At 35.9% G+C, this 19,370-nt stretch overlaps 1 long non-coding RNA gene across 2 annotated transcripts; it reads right to left on the bottom strand.

Moving 5' to 3' along the window:
* Positions 1-4,380: 4,380 nt before the first annotated feature.
* Positions 4,381-6,741, bottom strand: LOC114078362. Of its 2 annotated transcripts, none has more exons than XR_003579995.1 (2): positions 5,874-6,741; positions 4,381-4,730 (listed from the first exon to the last, which is right to left on the bottom strand). It is a non-coding gene; the product is annotated as an uncharacterized LOC114078362 (long non-coding RNA). The 2 variants fall into 2 exon arrangements; XR_003579996.1 differs by having other exon boundaries at positions 4,381-4,720.
* Between the last annotated feature and the right edge of the window lie 12,629 nt (positions 6,742-19,370).

Genomic DNA, 19,370 nt, shown 5'->3' with positions numbered 1-19,370 from the left:
ATGTATGTTGATCTCATTATGGGTTGTCTTAATGATCTTTTAGGTGTGATTAGAGAGGGTGTACAGGCAGTCTCTCTTTGTATTACTTAAGAGAGTCTTAGGATAGCTTCTAGTGAGAGACTTATATGCTAAAAGGTGTGCAAAGTGATGTGAAGGAACTTCACTGTAACAATGAATTGAGTTCACTGTACAGTGAAGTGACTTCACTGTAATGCTTCTTAAAATGTCACTATTTGCTTAAATGATTTCTTATGTGTTTCTAAGTTATTAAATGTGGTTTTTATGATTGTAGTATGATGCTTTAATCGAAATTCATGAAAAGTGTGCTATTTACTAAATGTCCCTTTTTCATGGTCATGGCTTACATACTGAGCACATCTAATGTGCTAACCCCTTCTTTTCCATTTTTAACTAAAGTGTAGGGAATCGGAAGTCTTGATGTGCCAAGGAGGATGGATAGGTTTTCAAGGCTTGAAGATGAAGTATTGGTGAGTCCTCATCAATTCGAGGATAATATCCACATGTCCCTTATGTCATAGTCTTCATTTTATTGTCTTTTATGGGATTAGTCCCAAGTGTTGTATACTCTAAAGTTTAGATGGTTCAAGTAGATGTTGTAAAGATTTAAAGTTTTAAATGAAAGTCTTCCGCTTGTGTAATGTTTATGAAAGAGTGCTTCGTGTGTGAAGAAAGTTTTAAATTTTTACTCATTTTAGAATGTTTATTATGCAATGAATGATACGAGAGGCTTAGATGAGACTTCTTGAAGTCTCATTTGCCGTGTGACGACCCAAGGATGCTCTAACTTCTAGGGTGTACTTGCGGGTCGTGACAGATGAAGACAAGTTGAAGGATATGGAAAAGTTCTGTAGCAAGAGGGCTAAGACAGCTGGTCATGAGTCTGGCCACCAGAAGGCTGAGAATGAGAACCGATCATCTTTCCAGAAAAGGTCATCTGGGCCTGCTCCATCGTTAGCTAGTGTGCTTGCACCAAAGAATAGGAATGATTGCAAGAATCAAAACTCCCAGAGTTTCAAAGTTCAAGGCTCTTAGTCGCAGGTTAGTGTAGCACAAGAGTTCCCTCGCAACCTACTCTATGGTAAGTGTAGTAAGCTCTATAAGGGAGAATGTTATTTTGGTATGGATATTTTCTACATGTGTGGAATGATAGATCACTTTTATAAGGGGTTCCCCATGAATAAGTAGGGAAATAGGGGAAATAAAGACTGATCTTCATCAGTATCCCCAATAGAAAGAAATACTATAGAGGAGCTACTTTAGGAAAATGGGGGTGCAAACCGTCTGTATGTATATCTAGTTTCCAGGATCTAAAATATTCACCAAATGTAGTTACAACTATTTTTAAAGTCTTTAATTATGATGTTTATGCCTTTCTTTATCCGGATGCAAGTTTGTCATTTGTAACTTCGTATGTAGCCATGAATTTTTGAATTTTCCCTAAATAACTTATTGAACCTTTTAGTGCTTCCACATCGATTGGTGATTCTATTCTAGCAGAAAGAGTCCACTATGATTGTACCATCTTTGTCGATCGCAAATACACCATGGCTGATTTAGTTGAGCTAAATATGATTGATTTTGATATTATTCTAGGTATGGATTGGCTTCATGCTTCTTATGCCTTAGTTGATTGTAAAACTCGAGTAGTCAAGTTCCAGTTTCCTAATGAACCAGTTATAGAATGGAGGAGTAGTTCAATAGAGCGCAAGGGTCTATTCATATCATACCTTAAGGCCAAAAAGTTTCTGAAGGGTGTATATATCACCTAGATTAAGTTAATGACTCTAGTGTTGAGACATTGTCCAATCAGTCAGTTGTAACGACCCACAAGTACACCCTAGACGTTATGGCACTCTTGGGTCGATACACAGCGTACTTGACCTCTCGGAGGTCTTGTACAAGCCCTTAGACATCATTCATTGCATACATGTATGAAAAATAGTGAGGAATTAAAACTTTTCACATGAAATAGTAATACTTCAAAATATCTCTTTTATAGAAAAACATAATGAAAGGCTAAGTCTCAAAGTCGCCATCTTAGACATCGAATATATTGGGACACGACCCATACTTCAACATATAGGAAAACAGCTGAGTCTATTACAATACTTTAAATAAGGAATTCTAAACATTAAGATGTCCTTGAATCTAGTGAGGACATACCAACTCTTGCTTGAATGAACACTAACCCAAGCTTCCACTTCGAGACTCCTCCCAAATGTCACCTACACCTTGAGAGATAGACAAAAAGTATGAAATTAGTACAATGCATGTACTAAGTATGACATCATGCATAAAATCATGATAAACAGACTTTTGTATGAAACATGCTCTTTTTGATAAAACCATTTAAGACAAGTATAATAGTCACTTACAAGTCAACATATGTGCATAGAAGTCACATTCCACAATATAGCATCAACATCATAAACGTATACACCTCTCACCAAAAGTTATCCTGAGACTTACTTAAGTAAGACAAGAAGAGATCACCCATACACCCTCTTCAAGCCTACCTAAACCAATCCTTAAGACTTCCTAAGATAAGATTGTTCCCTTTTCCTTTCATTTACTCACCATCTAAGGTTACTCCAAGATTCACCTAAGTAGGACAAGAAGAGACCACCCATACACCCTCTTCAAGCTTACCTAAGCAACCCTTAAAGCTACCCTAGATAGAGGACATTCTAGTCAATATACATTAGCTAAAGTCACAATCATTCCATAAGTCAATTTAGAGACATTACATTCATTAAGGACTTCACATAATGGTCTTAGAAAGACCTAGGGAGCCTACACTCTAGCACCATCAAATCTTACTCATGCCATGTCTAGATAGCATCTCATTCCACTACCTAAATGTTGTAGAAATTATCAGATACTAGAATGTATCCCACATGATGCGTATAGGCAATAACCGACATAGAACATACTAGCTACTATGATGGAGGGTGTTCTACTTGCCAAGGATAGAACTAGGACGCATCTCATATAGGCACATTGTTAAGGAATATCAAGGTCTTTTATGCACTCTAGTCTCTTTCGCAAATAGAGATACATTGCACTCTAGTCTCCTTCTTAAGTAGAGATACAACCCATAACATATTCACTCGGTGCTAGCCTTTGTTCTCATAGAGTAATGTTCATTCAAATAAGGACATACGAAAAGGTACCATCTCTTAGTCATTACCTAATCAAAATGCACGTACCAAAGATGGGTCCACTAGGAATGCCACTCAATGGTCTATAAGGATAGCTCATTCTTAACCTTCTTTTTATATAGAAGGTTCCACATATAAGTCATACTTATAAAGGTACCATTTCTTCGTTCTACCAATTGTAGACTTTCATTCAACATTCATTCATACACATACAAGACAACGGTGCACAAGCCTACTAAGTCAAGATGTTCACATTCACATATCTTTCATGTATCAAGAAGAGGGACATAGTCTACCTATCAAGACACATACATCATCTCCATATCACATATACAATAGTGTTCAAGTATCATGTCGGAATAACTAAGTTAACCTATCAAGACACACTAGTAACACAACTAGAGACATCACCCTAGTCTATCAAGATCACATATAGCCAATTATGAGAGTTCAATCTCACACATACACATATATCACATAGTCCTTCACATTGATCATAATCAAGTCTTAACATGACAATATCACTATTCATAAAGTAATGCCGACAGGGCCACATTATTTACAAATATAACACATAAGCACTGCCACTATAAATGGAGCATTCCAATCATAATCACAGTTGAAGACCTATATTACATAATATAAAAAGAATTAGGGAAGCGTACCACCAATTCAATCTCTCAACTTCGATCCATAACCAATTCAATCCAACTCAATACTGAAAGTGTCTTACCAATAGCCATGATCACCAATTCAATATAATAATTACAATATACTATGAATCTAAAGTAAAACAATATGAATTTATCAATCTAATACAGCCTATACATAATTCTATACATAATTTTAAGTAAAATATTTCGAAGCACCTTAAGTAATAATAGAATCATTTGATCTTTCGAAAATCTCGAATTAATTATCTCTTTTGGGGAAATCGAATTAGGAAAATCTTAGAATTGACTACAAATAAACAATTGTGCAAATACAAAACAAATATAATAAACAAAATGAGTGTGTGTTTTGGGCCCATGTCTGATTTATGTCCGTCTGGGCTAGCACTTGAGCCTAATTTCATTTTTGGGCTTTGGCCCAGTTCCCTATCCTAGACTATTTTTGAAATTTGCCTTTCCTTGGGCCCAATTCCACCCACCCTAAACTAACAAAATAAAGATCAACAAATGTGCTTAGACCCAATTAATACAAAAGGGCATAGGACAAAAATCACATTTAAGACAAAATTACCATTTGTTCCTTATACGTTTATAATTACAGAAATCCCTCAAATGGATACAATAATATAAGTGTTGATACATTAATCGTTAAGTAAGATACATTATATTTTATACATGATACACTAATATGATGTACATTTTATACATGATACACTAATCTGATGCGCGAGATACATTAATATGATGCGCTGAAGAGATAATTGAGCTTCTTGGACTATTGAACACCTGTACATCGAATTTTGAGAACCTGCTCTTCGATTCTTCAACTCAGAAAAGGGGCTGACTCGATAAGAGGGGAAATTGAGCCTTTATGGCTCTCCCAAAATGCAAAGGGAATGATTAGAGTTCATGGCAAATCGGATGAAGTTTTCATGAAAAGAGAAACGAGAGAGAAAAAAAATAAGCAATTAATGATCAAAACTGAACAGCTTTAACATTAAATAAAATGTAGGAATAATATAACATATAAATGTTGTTAAAGATGATCATTTTCAAATGAACCTAAATTAAAATTTCAAAGACACATGTAATGCTCACATACTAACAAACAACCACATATTAAAAACTGCATAGATTTGCACTTCCCGCATACGGAATTTCTTTTTAAAAAGTAAAACATTTGAATCAGTTGCCCAAAGTTTTCAAAACTCATTATAACAGAGAGCAAATTGGAGTTACTAAACTAGTAGATCACAATACAACTACTAATAACTTAGACACCAATCTCCGAAGATAATAACCAAACAGGAGGTTCATTGGCATGGCCTCATAACATCATTCAGAGATATGAAAGCACTAGAAAGTTTTGATAACTTTTTAACATAAGGGAAAATATTTAAAGGAATTTAATACCAACAAAACTGAAAAGTTAAGGTCTTAAAGGATATATATTAAGCTTAAGTATAAAACTAAAACTCTAGGAAATGCATATTTCAACTTTCTTAAAGAGATCTCAAGGAGCAAAGTCCAAATAAGGTGCCCCACTAATGACTCTTTCAGTGGATGCAAAACACAAACAACAAAGATAAGATTTGAATAGCCAATAGTGAATCCTCAAATAATTAGTTGAACTATGGCAAGATGAGCTAAAATATATAGAGTTACAAAGGGAAAGGGATACAATCTAGTCAAAGTATTAGACAATCCAAACAAAGGAGCATGTTGAAAACAAAACAAGGCACAAGCAAATCGAATTCAACATATATTCAGCTATGCAGATTAAAGCGAAGAACAACAAAAACATACGACTCGGCCAAGGTCTTAATCATGGATTCAAGAGCATGATTTCAATATTAATCTAAGAATTTTAAGCGGACAACATAAATATAACATCAACAACTATAACAATTTAAAAGAAACTCGAAAGGAAACATGAGAAACATAGCAAGACGCTAATGTGGAGAGATCAAAACCAAACTCCAAACAGAGTACTAAAAGAAATTCAGAGTCAAATGCTCACTATTTTGAGTGACCAGTAGCTCCTAATACTCGCAGGAGAGTTTACCTCTTCTGGAGCAACAGAACTGAGACACGAGTTGAAAATCTTTCCACCACCACGCGAAAGGAACTCCAATGGAAGTTTCCGTCGAAAAGAACAGAGATCTTAGGATGAGAGCTCCAGATTCGAAGCTCTTAAGTCAATTACTATAGAATTCAAAATTTTTCTTGAGGGCCTATATCTCTCTGTTTTGCTTCTACTCTAATGAGTGCCCCTTTTTTTTAAAAAAAATAACAAATCGATTCCTATATGTAATATTAAAGAAACGGAACCTAAAAGATGAAATTTACCCCCTCCCTGAATTATCTCCGGCTTTTCTAACTATTCTCCGACCGTTTTGTTTTTCAACTTTTTCCCAATCTTTTTCAAACTCAATAATGGGTATACTCTACTTTTCCCCAACCTGAGACAGATGAAGAAGAGGGGGAATTTATAAGGGGAATCTAGGGTAGATTTTGGGTAAAATATGAGGGTAATATCGGGTAAGAACAAAGGAACAAATTTGAATTTCGAATTCTTCATCATTTAGGGGAGACGCAATTTTTTTGAAATTGACGGAAGACAAAAGGGGAGACGGACGTCTCAAATCGATCTAATGTCCTTCTAGCGATACGTGGCTTAATCTCGAGCCAAATGGATGGAAACGCATGCCTGGTTGCTGAAATCGTACTGCTGGAACAGTACTATGGGAGAAGGACGTAAAGAAGAAGACAAAGGAAACGCAACATACTGCTTTCGTCCACTTCCGTCCATCTCCGTTTGGAATCTCTGTTGTATTGGTGTCGTTTGCTTGCTGCTTGGATTTTCGTTTTGCTGAGTATTGACATCCAATTTTGTCCCTCTACAATATAAATTAATCATCAAACTTCTTAAATTACAAACGATTTGAATTAATTGACTTTATAAAATTCAAAAATATTGTCTAAGTTATTTTAAATAGTTTTGTCACTTTTATAATTTTTGGACAATATATATGTTTTATCTAACTATGTTTATAATTAGTTATTTTATGAATATTAAAAAATCTTCTTAAAAAAATTTGTCTTACTTAACTAGTTGATTAATTGGTTTAGTTAATTAATACTTATATTCTTGATTTATTAGTTTATATTTTATTAAGTTATTTTATTTCGTAAAAATTAAAAAGCTTGTTAGTTAATTATACTAATTCATCTCATTTAATTTTAATCGCTTTCACCAATTAAATTCAAATTTGCTAATATTTTAACTTAAATTGGCTAGAGTTTGAATCCATATGGCCAATTTTCAACTAAAATGTGTCTATATCTCCAATTCGATACCCATGTTGCGTTATTACCAGCCAGCCCAATTTTTTTTCCTTGAACAGCCCACCAAAATCAGCCTAACAACATTCAAAAAAAAGACCCAGCAATACAATACCCATTACAACAGTGCGCGACCCCACCCCTCTGAGTCCTTCCCTTCTTCCTCATCGCGAGCCGAACAGAATGAAATCCAGAAAACTCGACCAATTCCAGCGACCTGAATCGCTAACCAACAATTCAGCGCGTCGTATTCCCCCATCACTCCCTAATACAATTTTCGTGCGTTAACAGCAGAAGTATTCGTCCTTCGCAGCCAGGTGGAGCGACCTCCTTGCTTCTCTCGTTCTACGTCGAAATTGGACGGCCCTCACCATTTTTCCGTTTAGAATGGTACAAATTCGAGCTGGCAACCTTATCTCCTCAGGAAATATTCGAATTTTGAACTCATCCAGTTTCTTTCCCGATTTCCCTCCTAAATTCTCTAACCTCCCTCTACATAAACTCTCTTTCTTTTTCAATGTTAGAGGTCTGGTAAAGTTGGGGAGAAAAATATCTGGAGAAATAATATGGAGAAAAGTTGGCCCAAAGTTACAAAACAAAACAAACTCCTAAGCTACAAAGTTTACTTTAGAAATACACCCAAATCCTTTTGTTTTATTCCTTCTTTGTTTGTTCGGTTTTGAAACTTGCCGGAATTCCAGAGTTGTTTGAAGTTGTGTGGTGGAAATCACTGATTCTCCGCTTGTCGGTACCCACAACGTTGCTCTGATAAAGGTGAACCCGATTCTCTTTTATTTCCTCACTGACCTATTTTATTAGGCTTTATATATGTCCAGCCTCTCGTATTTTGGAAGTCTTGTGTGTACTTGCTTTTATTTCTCTTGTATTCTGGCCAGTTGAAAAGTGTTTTGCATAATGAAATTATTCACATGTAGTGGGTTGCAAATATTCATGATACTCATTTTTGTTCTTGCCTTGGTTCTAGTTAGTTACTGTAGTTACCTAAATTAAATGGAGTACTTAGGATTTGATTTAATTGTAATCCATAGTAAATGTTTGCAAAAAATTTCCAGGCGCCTCTCTCTCAAATATCTCACTCGCTACTCTCCTTCAATCTCTCGCTCGCTTCCTCACTTTTTATACAAACACAAGTGTATAAAAATTGTTTCTAATTGTATAAAGCAGAGAAAATTGTATAAATATATATATTTTTGTTCCCCTTTTTCAGATCTCGCTCGCGACTCTCCCAAATCTAGCTCGCCACCCTCGCCTTTCTCACTTATACAAACAGAAGCGAAATGTATAAATTGCGTTTTTGTTTGTATAAAGCGTGAGAAAAATTGTATATATACATGCAAGTACATATATTTTCGTCCTATACACTTATAATTATACAATAAATATAGTTTGCCTTTCTCTCTTTCTCGTTTTATACAATTTTCGATTCAATTGTATATTCCTTATCAAGTCTCTTTTGTCTTTCTCTCTTTCTCATTTTATACAAATTCAAATTGTATATAATCGTTCTATACACTTATAATAATACAATTTGTTTTATACCCTTCGTTTTTATACAGTTCTCTGCCCAAGTGTCTTTCTCTTTCTTATTTTATACACTTCGTTTTATACAATTTGCTTCAACTGTATATGTATAGCGAATTATACAGTTTCTATGTTTGCTATGGAGCGCAATTATGCAAACTTTGCTACAGCATACAAATATGAATTTTTTATTTGCTATATGTGAAAGTTGCCCTTTTGTTTTAGCTATCTAGTATCTTGTTAGTATAGGACAGGTGGAAGGTGCGCTTAAGACTCAAAGAAATCAAGCTCAAGACTAGTCTAGGACAGGTGCTAAATATTAAGCCTTTGGACCCAAAATTGAAATTAGGCCCAAGTACTGGCCCAGGTAAACGGATCCAGATGTGGGCTCAAACTTCTCCTCCTTTTACTCATTATTTTGCTATTATGTATTTAATTAATTTAAGGTTTCAAAAATTCAAACTCCTTAAAGGATAGCGATTTTGAATTAATCGTATAAAATCAAATATTTTTCTTTCACTTAATCAAGCACGCTTTTCGTTAAACTAATTAGCCAAATTATTGATTATCGTATAATCGCGTATTAGCAGACATTTCAGGTGCTTTAAAACTCTTCCCGAAATTCTAATATGAACCCCCAAACCCCCTTAAATACTTTCAATTGATTTATTGTTTTAATCTATTGAAAAATTAGTTTCTTAATTTTCCCTCAAAAATTAAGTGGCGACTCTAAACCAGTCTTTATTATATTTTTTTTAATAAAAACACTAAGCGTGAAGACGGCGTGAGTGAGTTGTTGTTCACGTTGTGTATGTTGTTGTTTGACGTTGAGCTTCTGGGTTCTTTTGATGATACAAGAAATGGGATGGGTCGGGTAAAATTGTTGATGGGTTATTGTGTTTAAAGTTAGATTGGAAATAAGAATATGGGTCTGCTGAAGTGAAAAGGGTTGCTGGAAAATGCAAAATAAAGGCCTCGAAATCGGTCCTTTAAAGGGTTGGAAATAAAACGAGGAGGATGCTACGATTAACATTATAAATTATACATTAAGGTTAAAATATTAATCAGCTTGAAATTGATTTGTGAATTCGGCAAAAAAGTCAACAATATGAAATTATATAAATTAACTAATGCGCTTCTTAATTTTAACAAAACAAAATAACTACTTCCTCCGTTTAAAAAAGATTGGCCTAGTTTGGCTTGGAACGGACTTTAAGAAAAGAAAGAATACTTTTTAATCTTGTGGTTCTAATTTAAAGTTATGTCAAATGTACCAAAATACTCAATCTTATGGTCTTAAACATGCCACATGGAAAATTAAAGTTAAATTGTTGCCAAAAAAGGAATGAAACAGACTAGAATGGAAATAGGGTCATTCTTTTTTAAACGGAGGGAGTAACTTAGTTATGAACTTATCGATAAAAACTTATAACCGTAAACTTTAAACTAAACTAATTTTAATAGAACATTTAAAATAAAATATTTTTAGATGATTTTCAAATATATATGAAATATACCAATTATATCAATAAAACTATATCAAAATATTTATTATTTATAAATTATGAAAATCGATAAAGATTACTTAAAATGACTTTGAAAAGAATTTGTATTTTATAAAACTAATTATTCTAAATCGTTTGGAAAATAAGAAGCTCGTGAATTAATTCCTATTGGGGAGGGTCAAAATAATTGGGTGTCAACGTCACCCAATAATTTGTTAAGAAGGGGAAATTTAGTCCCCGATATATTTGTCTTTACTGGATATCCAAGAGGATTGACAATGTAGCTTATTAGTTGGATCTACCGTCGAAGTAAGCAGCAGTTCATACGATATTCAACATTTCAATGTATAAGAAGTGTATGGGAGATCGTTCACTTATTATACCTACTGAGAATATTGGTATTAAGGGCAACCTATCTTATAAGGAGACACCTGTTGAAATACTTGATCGTCAGGTTCACAAGTTGATAACCACAGGGGTAGCAAGGTCTTATGGAGGAATTAGTTTGTTGAGCAAGCTACTTAGGAGGCTCAGAAGGATATCATGAAGAGATACCCACATTTATTTTCTTCCGGAGAACTTCCAGACCAAGGTAATGACTTTTTGTAAAACACTCTTAAAATTGATATGCTATATTGTGTTAAAAATGCATATTTGGTGTTTGAGTTGGGTGTTAGATGTCTCTACCCTCAGTTATATTCACAATAACTCAGTCGAGGACGAATTTTCCAAGGGTAGATATTGTAACACCCTAATCTTAGAAAAAGATAATTTTAGAAAGAACTAAACTAAAAATAACCAATTTGAGAGTAGTGCAAGTTATTCTTAAATGGTGAGTTTTGGGTCAACATCAAATGACCATAACTTTCAGCACAGGATGAGTTAGCTAGCCCATGAGACATCACATCGAAGGGCGTTAAGTCCTCTCGCCAATGCTAGTGAGCATGCTAAATTTCGAGTTTGGATGAAGATGATATGCCTGATTGAATGCAGCCTCTCTAAATAGAGCTTTTTATCCGTATCAAGGAGGGTTTTTTTGGTATTTTCCTTATCCTTATCCAGTTAAGCCCATACATTTTTACTCACCCAAAAAAGGGTCTAAGTCTATTGAAATCAGTTTTAAATCTCTCAAAAAACATTTAAGCAAGTTAGCTGCAAAGCTCAAGAGGAGAAGGAAGGAGAGTTCAAGAAGTTCTTCAAGGTTTTGGGGAAATTGCCAAGAACTTGGTTCTTTCCAGGTACATGAGGTTTATCTTAGTGATGGATTTGTTCATACTCAATCCAAACATCTATTTCTTTCAGCAAATGATCCATAAAATCATTATGTATAGGTTGTTGAGGAATTCTTAAGGTTTTACTTTATTCTTTATCAACTGAATCATGTCGAATTCTTAAAGTGAGGGTTTTGTGAATGAATATTATTTTTGGTGTAAATTTTGTTGAGTTTATAATTTTGAATGAGTTTGGGAATGAACCATTCGATTCAAAGTGGGTTAGGCCATGAATTGAACAAGAAAAACTTGTCAAATTCTAGGTTTAAAGTAGGGCATCACACCCCCAAGGCTCCACGAGGCCTAGCACGAGGGCGCCAGCAGTGCGCCCAATCATAAAACCCAGTAAATAGGGGTTGGCGCAATGCGCCAGATGTGCGCCCAATCAGACCCCAGGTAAATGGGAGGCATGGAGCGACACCAGTTGTGCGCCCAATAAGACCCCAGTAAATGAGGTTTGGCATGTTGCGCCAGCAGTGCACCCAATCAGACCCAGTAAATAGTTCCTTATTTGTTCTTATTCTATACTTATTCCTTAGAGATGAGTTGTTATTTTTTTATAATCAACTATTTAAACCTCCATTAATCATTGAAAGATCTTATGCATATTCTGATTATCGTTATTAAACTCACATTTTCAAGTCAATAACTAAATATATACTTATGTATCTATGTTGATGATTGAACTTATAAGATTAGTTCACAAGTACATGTTTTCTAGAATGTTAAGACGTCTAATGATTGAAAAGTATTTCAATCAAGTAAGAAGTTCATTCCTTGTAATGGGTGAATTGAGAATAATGTTTTGGAAGTAGTATCGAGTACCGAGTTGGGTTAGAGTCTCATATGATTCAGAAGTACCACAAAAATATGTAACTAATGTAGGATAGAATAGCATTGACTCTTCATGCGACTCCTCACTGTCTTCGAGAAGGCTAATTAGATGGATCCATCGTCGCGATATCATCCTATACCTTGGCAAAGCATAGGGTAGCCCTAGCAATGTGAGGTAAAATATTGTATCATTCCTAGGCTAATGGTAATGATTTTTGGTTAGCGAAACTCTCCCCAATTATAGTATATTATTTTCATGTTGGTTTAACAATATGTTATATTGTAAAGCTTAAATTGTTTTTCAATTTATGTTCATGTATTAATGTAGTTATGTTGTGTTAATCCTTCAAAGCCAGATTGTTGTTTACTCTAACCTTTTTATGTACCAATACATTAAACGTTCTGACATCATTTAACTTGCATCATTTCATAAAGCGGATGTAGGTATTAAGGATCATCAATAAATGAATCGTTGAGATCATTATCCACTTGCTAACAACATTTGGTGAGACATTCCTTGGTTTCAGGGGACTCCATTTCATTTTAGTTAGTAGCTTTAGGAGGTGTCATGGGTCTTGTACCAACATATATCTCACATTTTTAGAGGCTTGATGACATATTAAGTAGATGTTTTCCATTTTTTCCGCATGATGTGCTATTTAACTCATGGTTTATGTTTAGTATTTTACAAAGATAGTATTCAAAGACTTCCCTAAATGTTCATATTTCACCTATTTAAGCTTCCATGAATTGTTTAATGTCATATAAGGTATGTAGTCAGGTCTAGGGCTCGCTTGGGGATCAGAAATTATTCTCGACTATCAGTCACATCGAAGGGTGTAGGATCGGGGAGTTAAATTCATATCCTCCTCAGCCTCCTAAGTAGATTTTTCAACAAATCGGTTCCTTCATAAAACTTTAACTAATGAAACCTCCTTGGTTTTCAGCTGTGAACTTGGCGATCGAATATCTGAACGGATATATCCTCATAAGAGAGGTTATCCTTGATACCATCATTCCCAAAGGGTATGATAAGTGATGAAATGCACATACACTTTCTGATGAAATGCACATACACTTTTTCAACATAGAAATGTGGAATATCGGATAAATAGTGATTCCAACTCTGACGGTATCTCAAACACATAACTACATTGTAAACTCTCTTGACTATTCGGTAAGGACCAATATATCGGGACTCAACTTCCCCTTCTTACCAAATATCATCACGCCTTTCGTGGATGAAACCTTCAATTAAACCCAATCATCCACCTCAAAATCCAAGTCTTTTCTACTAAGTCGGTATAGGATTTTTGGCAAATTTGTGTTGTCTTCAACTTTTTACTTAATAATATCCACCTTCTCAATGGCTCAATGAACCAGATTTGGTCCTATAAACTCAGCTTCACCAACATCAAACCAACCAATAAGTGGTCAACCTCTTCTCCCATAAAGTGCGTCATAGGGAGACATCTAGATACTAGAGTGATAGTTAATGAAGTAAGCAAACTCTATGAGGGGTAAGTGATCATCCCAATTACCTTTGAAACTAATCACACATGCCCTCAATATATCCTCTAAAGTATGAATCATACGCTCTTCTTGGCTATCAATCTAGGATGAAAAGCAGTACTAAGATCTACCTTCTAACCCAAACCTTTTTGAAAATAATTCCACAACTGAGCAGTGAATTGTGCACTTCTATGTGAAATGATAGACACTTGAAATCCATGAAGTCGGACTATGTCTTAAATGAATAGTGTAGCATAATCTTATGCTGAATTGGGTAGACTTTACCAGCAAGAAATGGGATGATTTAGTCATCCGATCTAGAATCACCCGAATCAAGTCATTTGGCTTGCGAGATCATTAAAAATTAGTAATGGAATTCATATTGATCATCTCCCACTTTCATTTAGGAATATCTATATCCTGAGCCACACCACCAGTCCTTTGGTACTCTACTTTGACTTGTTAGCAATAGTCTTCTCTCAAGTCATGGTACATCTTTTTGGAACCGGGATAGATCAACAATTGTCTAGAGCTATGAGCTTCCTCTACGATCCTCTATTGGAGTTCATTCGTATTTGGTACACACAATCTACCTTGATATTTTAACACACCATGATACCTTTGTTCAAAAGCCATTTTTGCTTATGAAAGTTTCACTTTTATTCAAGCAAAATAGGATCTTGGTGTTGTTTCTCCTTCAAACACCAGAGATGATTCAACCCCATCCATCACCGTAACTCCACCTTCACTTGAATTCGACAGATGGACTCGCAATTGGGCAAGTCTATCAACTTCTTTAGTCAGTTCCTTCTTGCCTTCCTTAACATGGGCATCACTTCCCATAGATACCTTTCTCGAAGCATCAATAACAAGTTAGTCTTACCTAGGTGATACAAAATAATCATGTCGTAATCCTCATTCTCCGAGGACAAAAGTCATAAGTTTCATTTCAATCTTTAGTCATTTAGTTTCAATTTTTGCTAGATTTAGCTGGGGCTTGTCCTAGTATCTCTAGTCTAGTTTAGAGGCTATTTTCAGACATAGTTAGATTCAGCTTAGTATTGAGTTAATATTTCTTTTGTATTAAACTCATTGTTTTCAAATATCTCAGTTATAGAACATGGGTATTCCCCATCTTTTCATCTTAAGTATGATTTAGCTTCCACAATAGTTTATTATCTTTAGTATGCTTATGATCATGCCAGCAGGGTTAGCTTGAGATCACTTGTGGTCCTAGGTTCCGTGTCCGCATCTCGGGGGTAGCTCGTGGTGTGAAAAAACTTGGTATCAAAGCACTAGGTTCAAGAGTCCTAGGATGTTTGAAAAAGCCGCACTAAGAAGAGTCCTTTTCAGGGGTGTGAAGTGCACCACATCTAATGTTAGGGAGGCTATGAAGTGTTTTAGGAAAAAACTTCACCCTCTTGTTACTCTTATCGTGGTAAGGTATGATCTAATTCCATTCTAACTCGACGTTGAGCGCTTAAGATCATGCCTTCTCGTAGAGCTTAGGCATGGAATGCTAATGCACGTAATGCTAACACAGTTCCTCCAGTACAAGATAAGGAAGTTCAAATGCAGAATTTCAGAAAGCCAATTCAGCTTTTGTTCAAGAGTATGACCAACCAGGACAATCAACAGGTTCTAGTTCCTACTAATATAATTGATCGATCAATGGCAGCCAGAGTTTGTGATTCTGTTAGGATGAATCCGTCTAAGTTTTTAGGGTCGCATGTTGGTAAGGACCCACAGAAGTTAATTGATGAAGTCAAGAAAATATTTTATGTGATGTCAGTAACTGGTAGTGATAGGTGAGATTGGCTATCTACAAACTCAAGGATGTGACTCACTGATATGCTCAAACTTACTTCTCAAATAAGCAGTAAAGCGTTCGTATCAATTAAAGAACCTAACTAATGAGGTTGGGATCGTTCCCACGAGGAAAATAGTTCAGACTTAACTTTAATCTATTATTACTATCATTTAGTTAATTATTTCCTTAGAAAATAAAAGACAATAAAAGGGGGTTTTTTATTTCTAAATTAATGGAAATAACTAACTAAATTAAAGTAACCAACTAACAGAATCAAATCTTGGAGTTTAATCAATTAATAAAAGTAACTAGGGTTTAAGTGTTCCCCACAGGTTCCTCACTTGATAATTCTAACTATAACAATTCTTTCCTAGTATCTTGCAAGCAAAGTGATAAGTTATGTATTTCTAAATCCTTGGTCCGGCATCTAGAAAATTTCACTTCGCACCTTGGTCCGGCTACGTGTGTTGCTATACAAACCCTTACCTTTACCTCATAGTAAGCATTGTATTCGATATTTGACTAAGTTATTACCTCGTACCAATCGACACTAGCCTATTAGATAGTATACAGTAAATCTATGTTGATAATTCTTTTTCTATTATCTACCTCCTTGGTCTGGCAAGTAGCATTAAGGCGAGTTCTAACATTGGCCATCCATTAAAAAGACTTCTAAACGAAAGAATTATCAATACATGCAAGACACTATTCTGGAATTGTTATTTTTTTTAGATTTTACCTCATTATTTACCCATGGTTCCCACAACCCTAGTTATGGAGTTTAGTTACCCATAGTCCTAATCACAATATTCATTTATTTAATATAAGAATTCATGCACTTACTTTGATGAGAAATAATAAAATCCAGAAATTTACTTGATTAATCAACAAAATCACCAACAATCAATTCCCGAAAAAGTGTAACAATCAAAAAGTCTATTATCCAAAAAGTCTACTAACAAAGAATCTAACATACAAGAGTCTAACAACCAAAAGTCTAACCCCAAAAATGAGTTTTTTTGAATTATTTATAAAAAACAAAAATCTAATAAAACAAGGACTCTATTTACTGAAAATCTGTCAAAACGCGGCTGGGTCGACGGATCTCGTGACGGAGCGTTGTGGTTATGACGGGCCGTCATGGCCTCCATCGTCCCATACTTTACAAATTCTTCTGCTGCTCTCTTCATTACCCTCGACGGCAGGTATGACGGACCGTTCCAAGCACGATGGTCCGTCGATGGTCTCCGTTCCATAACACTTAAATTTCTTGGAAATTGGGTACTGAGAGTACTCTCTGATCATTAAGACGAACCAGTAGGACGGACCGTCGTGGCTATGACGGTCCATCATAAACTTTTGTAATCCCACACTTAGGTGAGACTTCCCCATCTTCCTTCAACAGTTTCACTACGACGCCACCTACATACCGTCACAAGCTCGACGGACCGTCATAAGCTCCGTAGGTGGTAACTTTTCTGCATTTCTTGCTCAAAAACTTCCGCGTTCATCTTTGGACAGATTTCCTGCAAATAAAGAGAAACTTACATAAAAATCAATACAAAAAGGCTTTTGGACACACACTAAACTTAAGGAAAAAGCATTAAAAATACCGTGAAACCACGGTATATCAACACCCTCAACTTAAATTCGTAGTTTGTCCTTAAGCGACGCACTATGACTCACTACAAAATGTTTGTACAATAGTATCCATATTTTAGCTTTTGCAATCATTTGGCTATCTATCCCGATCAGTCTCATCATATTTATGCATGTTATCACTATTATGCTTGAATTATGTGGAATCAGACCATGAAACAGACTCACCATACACTAACACCTATCCTCTTCAATTTCTCACCGAGGTGCTAATATTTCCGATATTGCAACTAGTGTCCTCACTTCAAAACAACATCCTCATTTTTCACACAATGATTTAAGTTTGAGTATAAGGATTACTTTTCAACACTCACACTCAGAACAAATTCACAACTCATTCATACATATTGCCATAAGCTTGCCCTTATTTTCACTGCTTTAAGTTTGCCATACAACTCTTACGATCACGATAAGACTTTCTTAGCTTGTAACATAGGCTCAGGGTCAGGTAGGGCATTTTAGGTATACTTTAGTGACTTTTTGCCCTCCTTGACATATCGGCTAAACATACCGCTTTTTATCGTTTTATTTCGTCCAATTTCTCATATTCGTTCACCTTGCTATTTTCCCTTCTTTCTTCATTTGTGTAAGTGGCTCTTTTCTTTTCTTGCTTGTATTTATTATATATATTTTTTATTATTTCACTTTTCTTTCAACTGGTTCTTGAGTCACTTTACTTTTGTTCTTTCTTTCTCTTTGTTCTTTCAACCCCACTTTCCAGAGTATTCCTCATAATAGCCACCCTCAACTCATGGCTTTGCCATGAGTCAAAGTACACAATACCCAAAGATGGGTCAGGGCCATGAAAAGGTTGTTTACTGCATTTGCCACCCTCAGCTTATGCTTTTGTCATAAGCTGAGGTGCACATGTCTATGGAGGGACCAGGGCCAACACGTTATTCCCAGAAAAGATCAGTCGGGGTGAAAAAGAAAGGTCTAGTTTAAGCTCAAATCATTTGGGTCAACAAGGAATTAATTTCATTTGTTTTTTTTTATTGTAGGCTAAAAATTGGCTATATTGAACAAGGGCCTATGATCCTTTCCTAATTGTCTATTAAAGCTTACTTTTAGCAGGACTAACCAGGCAAGTTCTAGCTTAGTACAAAGAGTTGACTATTCAAATTTTCCTCACATTCACTTGCCATCTCATTACTCTACCAGATTATCAGACACCTAGTTCGAATTTTAGACTTAGGGTCATGTAGTGGTGTATCTCTATGTCATGCTTAGAGCCACACATTTATAAATTACTATGCCTAGTCATGCATCATTTTCATTACATCAGGATATCATTTTTGTTTTAGCTATCATGCTTCATAGTTATTATATATACACAATATATAGACATGCAGGTTCAACAATAAAAATAATCAGGTTCCTGGGGAAAAAGAACACAGGCAAGAAAACCCCAAAAGAGGATCGTGAATTGGGCTACTCAGACTTCACCCTAGCACTCACTTTCCATTTACCCACCCCAACAAAAAGATATGCAATTGTCCCAAATGCATAATAAACTGAAATACGAGAGTGGTAGGTGAAGCAAACCAGGGGCGCAAAGCGCCGGCAATCAGCAATCTGGTGGATCCAGTTCCCCGGAACCCACTACATATGTAGTATGGACACCCTCAGTAGTGTCCTCATCAGCAACAACACTATCAGTAGTGCCTCCCGCTGTGTCCACATCTCTGGAGCTAGATGCCCCAGCAGCTGACTCTACAGCCCTGATCCGACGCGCCTCCTCATTAGCAAACGAGGCTCTCCTCGCAGCCTTCATCTCACGGCGCTCCTTCTTTTGTGCTCTAGCCTTATCCTTCTCTTGACCCTTGCGCCTCTTAACATGCTCTCGAGGGGGAGGTGGTGGAATCTCAGAAGTGGCGAATAAGGCAACCATCACTGTATCCTCAGCAGGCTCTGCAGAAGGGGCCCAGACTCAGGCACCCTAGCCTCTAGGATCATATCAATATCCGCTCGAAGACTCTCAACCGCAGCCTGAAGGGTCGACACGTCCACCTGAGGGGCTGGCCGGGCTAGCACCCGCA

The sequence above is a fragment of the Solanum pennellii genome, chromosome 8 (assembly GCF_001406875.1).
Source record: "Solanum pennellii chromosome 8, SPENNV200".
Classification (NCBI taxonomy): Eukaryota; Viridiplantae; Streptophyta; class Magnoliopsida; order Solanales; family Solanaceae; genus Solanum; species Solanum pennellii.
Note: the sequence above shows the minus strand (reverse complement) of the source record. Positions and strands in the feature narration are given on the sequence as shown.